This window comes from Calidris pugnax, unplaced genomic scaffold, assembly GCF_001431845.1.
Source record: "Calidris pugnax isolate Ruff unplaced genomic scaffold, ASM143184v1 scaffold901, whole genome shotgun sequence".
Lineage (NCBI taxonomy): Eukaryota > Metazoa > Chordata > Aves > Charadriiformes > Scolopacidae > Calidris > Calidris pugnax.
Genome location: NW_015091635.1, coordinates 10,859 through 18,678, shown reverse-complemented (window position 1 = coordinate 18,678; position 7,820 = coordinate 10,859). Strand labels below are relative to the sequence as shown.

General features: G+C 51.6%; 1 pseudogene; it reads left to right on the top strand.

Annotated features, from left to right (window-relative positions):
• Positions 1–5,314: 5,314 nt before the first annotated feature.
• LOC106899902 lies at positions 5,315–6,636 on the top strand (annotated as a pseudogene).
• The last annotated feature ends 1,184 nt before the right edge of the window (positions 6,637–7,820 follow it).

Below are 7,820 nucleotides of genomic sequence, written 5' to 3'. Positions count from 1 at the left end.
TTTCCCCAAGTTGAGTCTACATTGCCTGTGACGGTGAGGGGCTGAGTGATCTCCTGTTCTTATCTCAACCCATGAGCCTTTCATCTTGTTTTCTCTCCCTTGTCATCTTGAGGAGGAGGAGAGACAGAGCAGCTTGGTGGGCACCTGACAGCCAGCCAAGGTCAACACAAACCCAACATGCCGTGATCATGCTTGCCCAGCATCACAGTAGAAATGGTCAACAACCTTCTTGGTGCAGAAAGGACACTGCAGCAGCAGAGCCATCTGGGACAAGATGACCACAAAGCCCACTGACCGTTCTCTCAGTGATGGTAGGAAGTAGAATTTCTTGGTCATGATAATGTTTTTTTCACTGAGCACCTTGCATATGGTGACAGAATGATCAAAGGACATGGCTGAGAGGATCAGGAACTGAGTCATGCATAGGAAGAAGTGGGAAAAGGAAAGCAAAGGATGGAATGTCTCCAGCATCTAGGGTGGTGGCACAGCAGATCTCCAAGAAGGAAAGCCTGCCAAGGAAGAACTAACTCAGGAACCTCCAGGGCTGCTCACTCTCCACTGTGACAATGATGAGGCTATTCCCACTACGATTAGGTGATAGATGGAGCAGACAAAGACAAGCAGAACCATGTGCCACCTGGGGAGGTTCCCCTGCTTGATTGTGTTTGTGCTTCCTTTGGGAAAACATACTCCCCTGTTTGAAAGACCTTTGTCATGTCCAGAAGCTTCTTAGGCAAGAGGGAGGATCCAAAGGTGTTCTGAGGTGAATACTTTCTCTCCATTGGTATCAGAGGAACAAATCAACCACTGCTGCAAGGCAAGGTCACCACGTCACCCCAGGTGAAGGTCTGGCCCTGCCAGGGCTGAGGAGCAGGTGGTAGGCCACAGAGAAGGGAATTTGTAGCAGCTCTTACATACATTTCTGGTTTGTTGCAATGGACCTTTGCATGTTTGCCATGCAATGGACCTTTGCTGGCTCCTGTTGCAACTCATTCTACATCTGTGATGCACTTCTGAGACAAAGCTGGCAGACCTTTGCAGACAGGCCAGAGGATGCCATGTTACCCAGAGTGGGAGCCCTTTGTGGGGAAGCAAGAGAGTCTTGTAGGAAACACCGTAATCCCCTCCCTGCCTTGCACGGAGCATCTCGGTCTCCACGTGTCCGCTATCCGAGGAGGCTATTTGCTGCCTTAAGGAGCACAGGCCCACAGCAGCCATCGATGTAGAAAAGGTGCTGCGCTCCGGCATTGACGCCACGAAGGACCCGGTGATGCTGGTGCCGGGGCCACTGTTGATGCTGATGCCGGGTCCGTTGCCGGTGCTGCCCGGCCGCAGCCCCGGCTCCTCTCCCCGTGGGAGACCCACGCCACAGTAATACACCGCCGCGTCTCCGCGCCGGGGCCGGTCGAGCCGCAGGGCGCTGGACCGGCGGTCTGCCGCCACCCGCAGCCAACCCGGCGGGTCCCGAAGTTCTTTTGACTGTTTGAGACTGCTCACAAGGAATGTAGGTCCTCGGCCCGGGAGCCGACGATACCAGTGGATGAAGTGGGTTATCTTTATGTCGGGGTGTGAGCAGTTGATGTTGATGGCAATGCCCTCGTTGGTCTCTGCCGATGGCTCCTGCTGCACCTGGGCTCTGCATGCGGCTACTACCGAGAAGAAAAGAAGAAAAGAATCACTTTGATTCAGGAGAAGATGAAGACAGTTAATGGATGATGGGGATATGTTCTGAGAACAATGTCTGGAGACACAATTTCTCTGAGAGTGGTGGGTGGGAGACAAGAAAGTTATGAGGAAAGTTAGGAAGGAGAAAGTGAAGAAGAGGAGAAAGGAATGAGGAAAAGAGACGGGCTGAAAGAAATGGATGGATGGATGGATGGATGGATGGATGGATAAAGAAATGGAGTAACAGAGACAGGTCAGCTGGGAGTAAATGACTTCATTGAGGGCAGAAGAGATGTCTGGAGAAAGAAGAACAGAAGGGGAATAAGGTTCGACAAGGAGCAGGAGCGCCACAGGCGAGTCCCGGGGCCAGCGCTGATCTCACACAGCCCACTGTTCGGCGCCCGCAACATCCCGCCGCCAGCCCCACGCACCCAGGAGCAGCGCGGCCAGCCCCGCCAGCCCTGCGCCCCGGCCCCGCCGCAGCCAAGGGCAGGGGGAACGACACAGCAACAGGGCATGGCAGGAAGGTGTGGAAGTTACGTGCTTGCTCTTTTTCCAGTTCTCTTATTGTCTCGAAATGTCTCACTGGAAAATTGGATTTTATAAACTAGATGTGAAAGGGAAGGGCGCGGGGTTCTGCTGGATGCTCTCAGTTATTAATATAAAAGGAAAAGTAGCCTATCAGGTGAAGTCTCCAGGGGATGCCGTGCAGGTGTCGACTGTCAGGCAAAAACGCAAGACCAAGCAAGAGCTGCAGGGCAGTTCTCGGGGCAAGAAGGGAGAGCAGGGGAGGAGGTTGTGGGAGCAGGGGAGGTGGAACAAGTAAAGGGAGAGAAGCTGAACGTGTAAAAGGAGAAGTGAGTGCTGCTGGGAGAGATGTGGTCTGGGAGAGAAACAGCACCTTTCTGGAGCCAGATGGATCCTTCGTCCCTCTCAAACACAAGAGCAAACTCAACCCTCCTTTCCAGCACTTTCTCAGGCAGCTTCTCTCCCCAGCTGGCGCCATGACTCACAAGTTCATGATCCTCTCTCCTCTTCCTCAGTACTCACATGTCTCATATAGAGGGTTCTAGGTCCTCTGAACAGGAGCTGTGTCCCACAGTTATCGTCAGTTCCCTTCTCTGGGTGCTACCTACAGACAAGCTGGGAGTTCCCGATTTCCCACTGTTCATGGCATTCATTTAAACACTAAACAGTATTGGTCCTACTACTGACCCCTATTCATAGACCCTGCTAAGAAGTGTCAGTCAGCTGGGCTTTGCACCAAGATCACAGCCCTCTGAGCCTGGCAGTCTAGCCCGTTTTCCACCCACCTTATCACTGAACCCATTTGGTCAGAAATTTGGTCATAAAGGAAGTCCAAGAGAGGCTGTCAAAGGTCTTGCTAAATCAGGTCCACAGCTCCTGCTCTTCCTTTCTCCATGGCGCCTGGTATCTCCTGAGAAAGCAATGAGGTTGTCCCACTGGAGCCTCAGCTCAGAAAGAGCAGCTCCACGGAGAGGGGACTCTGCCCTGGCTGAGCTCTCCCAGCAGAGCTCCCTGGCACTGCCCTCACTCAGGTCTCAAGGGAAGGGGAAAAGCCCTCAGCTGTACTGCCTCCAAACTGGACGTGAGCTCAGGCCGACCAATATTCTGGAGGGGACATGGACTTAGAAAATGTCCCCACTGTGCACAGCCCTTGTCAGAAAGAGGGTCGATACTGGACATCCCTGTGGGACGGCAGCTGGCTTTGGGGGATGTGGTTGTGAATCCATCGTCCCCTTCCTCCCAGGGCCTGTTGCTGGGCACTCGGACTGATACTCCAATGTGGGGTATGGAATTATAGAATAGCCTAGCTTGAAAGAGACCTTTTAGATCATCTAGTCCAACCATCAACCTAACTCTGATAAAAACCGTCACTAAACCATGTCTCTAAGCACTATATCAACCCATCTTTTAAATACCTCCAGGGATGGTGCCTCAACCACCTCCCTGGGCAGCCCATTCCATAGCTTAATAACCCTTTCAGTGAAGAAACTTTTCCTAATACCAAATCTGAACTCGCCCTGGTGCAACTTGAGGCCTTTTCCTCTTGTCCTATCGCCTGTGACCTGGGAGAAGAGACCAACCCCTGCCTCTCTACAACCTCCTTCCTGGAAGTTGTAGAGAGCGCTAAAGTCTCCCCTCAGCCTTCTTTTCTATAGACTGAAAAACCCCAGCTCCGTCAGCCTTTCCTGAGGGTCTGAAGATGTTAGTGGGTTGAAGGCCAAAGCAATCATTAGTTCTTTGCCTTTCCCTGTGTAAGCCACAGGGTCTTTCCTTGCACTCACAGCACAGCAACATCAGGCCTCATATTTCTTTCATTCAGTTTGGGACAAGGTCTCAGCCCCTGCCTGGCATAGAATGAGGTCAATGGGCTGCACAAGTGCATTTGGCATTGATATGGTCATGAGAGAGGGTGTGTCCCACCCCAGACACCACTGGAACTGCATTGGGACCAAGGACTCAGTGATGGGCAGCAATAGGCGGGCAGGATTCCTCAGCCTTTCTCCTTTCCCAGAAAGCAATGTCCATCCTTTGAACTCTGTAGTGCTGGGGAGAGCAGCTGTGTCCTGACTTGAAGAGGCAGGGAGTGGGGACTGCCAGCCATGCTGAGGAGCTCCCAATAGTGTTACGCTGAATTCCAATAAGGATCCAAGTTGGAGTAAATCCAACTTGTTGGGGCCTCAAATAGGCAGCAGCAGAGTGTAAGCTCTGCAGGGGCAGAAGAGGGAGGTCTCAGGAGACAAGGGCTACAATTCACTGTCTCCTGCCTTGACAGATCTCAGAACCACAGAATCACAGAATCTTCATGGTTGGAAGGGACCTTTGAAATGATCGAGTCCAACCATTAAAAAACAAACACAAAACAAAACACAAACAAACAAAAAAACCAACCACAACACCAAAACAACAAAAAAACCCCAACACCCCATCACCACACCCAACAATCTCAGGCACTAGGGGGCTGGGGCCATCACCACTCAGCTGCACTTGGGCTCCTGCTGACCCTGGGAACTTGGTGCTTTGTGGTGTTCATGGAGAGAGAGGTGGACAGCATCCCTGCCATAACTGGCACATTGCCTCCTGATGAGGGACACGCAAGGACAAACACACAGAGGCTCAGGCACACCAGCATGGAATCATGCACAAATTTGTGATACCATGTGCATTCACAAAAACCTGTCTGCTTATAATACACTAGACAAGAAGACACATAAGGACACTATGAACCACAGAATTTCTGACTCTCCCACTGCCCTAGGAACTGGGCAGTCTTAGGCAGGATGGGGTCAAAATATGGCAGGACATATATATGAGGGGAAGCAGCAACATATGACCATTGGGGTGAGCTGAAGAGAGAAGGAAAGATAAAGACATGGCTGGAGCGTTTTTCTGAGAATGACACTTCAAACAAGTTCAATAGAGTGACCCAGGCTATTGTCATCTGAACCCACCCAGCACTTGAGCTGTCTTCTGCCTGCACTGCTGCATTCTTGCCCTAGAAATCCTGGGGCCTTTCATCCCCGTGCTCAGAAGAAGCTTTGATTGTGGAATGGGCATGGCACAAACCTGGAAATGAAAAGCAGCAGTGTTGGAAACCAAAGCACAGCCCATATCATTAGCTGCTATGGTTTGCATTCAAGATGAGCTTGTCAGAAAATTGTTACCTCTGCAAAGGGCACCTCTGCTCCTGCAGCAATGAAGGGCAGGTATAAAAGCCAGCACAGATCCCTGCTCTCTCATCTACTTCTCTGGACTCCTTCTCCTCGGGAACCAGGTGAGTCTTAAGCTCTATTTCCTCTCTTCCAAAGGGAGATCTCTTGATGTACCTCTCATCTGATATTGGCTCTCTCCTGTCCTTTGGTTTGCATCTTCTTGTCACGACAGAGGGAAGCAGGGAGAAGGTCTGCTTAGGGAGAGTCTGAGATGTGGCAGAAGGGGCTTTTGGTTTATGTTCTAGGAGAAACCCTCATTGGGCCAGGCTGCTCTTTATAGGGTGATGAAAGCTGTGAGCCCAGAGGGAAGCAGGGAGAAGGTCTGCTTAGGGAGAGTCTGAGATGTGGCAGAAGGGGCTTTTGGTTTATGTTCTAGGAGAAACCCTCATTGGGCCAGGCTGCTCTTTATAGGGTGATGAAAGCTGTGAGCCTCCTGCCTGAGCTTCCAGCTCCTCACTAGAAGTGGCCTTGGCTCCTTTGTGACAGTGTAAACACGCTGCTCCTCACCCACGCTTGTTCTCTGTTTCCTCCCTGTTCCTCTCCTAGGTACACCTCCACACTTGAGATATGTCCTGCTACAACCAGTGTGTGCCCTGCCGGCCCTGCGGCCCGACCCCCCTGGCCAACAGCTGCAACGAGCCCTGTGTCAGGCAGTGCCAGAACTCCACCGTCGTCATCGAGCCTCCTGCTGTGGTGGTGACCCTGCCTGGTCCCATCCTCAGCTCCTTCCCTCAGAACACCGTGGTGGGATCCTCCACCTCTGCTGCTGTTGGCAGCATCCTCAGCTGTGATGGAGTGCCCATCACCTCTGGGTGCTGTGACCTCTCTGGCATTTCCAGCCGCTACTATGGCAGAAGATCCCTCCTCTGACAAAGATGCTGGGACAGCCTCAGCAAGACACCTTGAGGAACTCAGAACATGGTGCTGGGAAAAGGATCGAGATTTGGGATGTATTTGCTCTACAGCTGAATGGCTTTGCCTTTCTCTCCCTTTTCTTTGTTTGCTTTGGTTCCCCTTGGCAGAAAGGTGCCACCAAGGCACACCTGTTGGGGACCATCTGTTCTCCTCTCCCTCTATAGGGCAGGCAGACAGACATCATGCAAGAACTTCTCAGTTTCTCCACAGTAAAGGACCACAGAATCTCTGTGGTCAGCAGGGGTCCATGGACTTGTATCCCCTACCTGGAGTGACTGTGTTTCCCTCTGTTGACTCATTAAAGTTCTGCTGCATTTAAGCCTGGACTCTGTGTGATCCTTCCCTCTGTAGACATTCCTCAAGTTTCCAAAAGAGAGAGGTGTTGCTCTGGGGTGGAAGGGACTGAAGGCAAATGGAGACCCTTCTCCATTCATAGAGGAGTGGGAGGTTGGGACACACTGCACCATTCCTTGGAGCTGAGAGCGACATCCTAGGTTGCTCTGCTGCCAGTTGCCATCAAACCTTGCCCTGCTGTGTCTGTGCCTACAAATGCCCAGAAAGGCAAGAGGCCCTAATGGGGCAGGAGCTCCATGAGCTCTTGAGGAAAGGCATTCCTCCTCTTAAGCTGGAGCTGCTCTTGAGTGGCAGGGGGTGAGTGTGAGGCTCCAGAAGATGATTTACTCCGTAGAATGGGAGGAGTGATAAAGCAGAAAACAGCTCTTGGGGTGGCCCAGAGCTGCTACTCCACCTTCTTCTCTCCTCCACCACCCAGTCATGGCCAGCATGTGTGGGCAGGAGTAGCCGAGAAAAGTCACTCATGTTGCTGAATGTGCCAAGGGTGGAAATAGGAGCTAAGGGCTAAGAGCTGAGGGCAGTCAGCACTGAAATGGGGATGGTTAGCGGTGTATTACTGAGGAAGATCATATTGCTCTGATAAAGACCATGAAGGATAAAACGAAGATCAACAAGGATGGGGGTACTCTTCCCAAGAGAATAACATGCGGTCCCAGTGCTCTTGACTCTTTGGTTGGTCCCTCCAGAGAGTTTGTGTTCAGGAACTGGCTGTCATTCTTGGGGGGAGTGGATTATTTTGCACTGAACCTTGTAATAAGCAGAAGGTACCTCAGGTCCTTGCAATGATGATATCATCTGCAATTGACCTTGTAGAAGAGAGAGAAATGGTGTTTCTTCTGACAGATTAGTAAGTCCTTTGGCCAAAGCACCACCAGAGCCCTTCTACTGGCTCTTGGCATGACCCCTAGTTTGGCTGTGCAAGTGAGGAGATCTTGGAAAGGTAGGAAAAGGGCACAGGATCCAGGCAGCTTTTCCACTTCAAACTAAGGGCACTCTTGCCAGAGGAGGTTCTCTTTTTTTGTGGTGACTTAAATCACTCTGGGGCTCTGCTGTGCAGAAGGCAGTCACTGAGCTGTCTCAGCCGTGCTTCCCATTTCACTGCTGTGGCCTTTTTCTATGGTCCATGTGTCTTCCCCTCCAAAGGGTCAC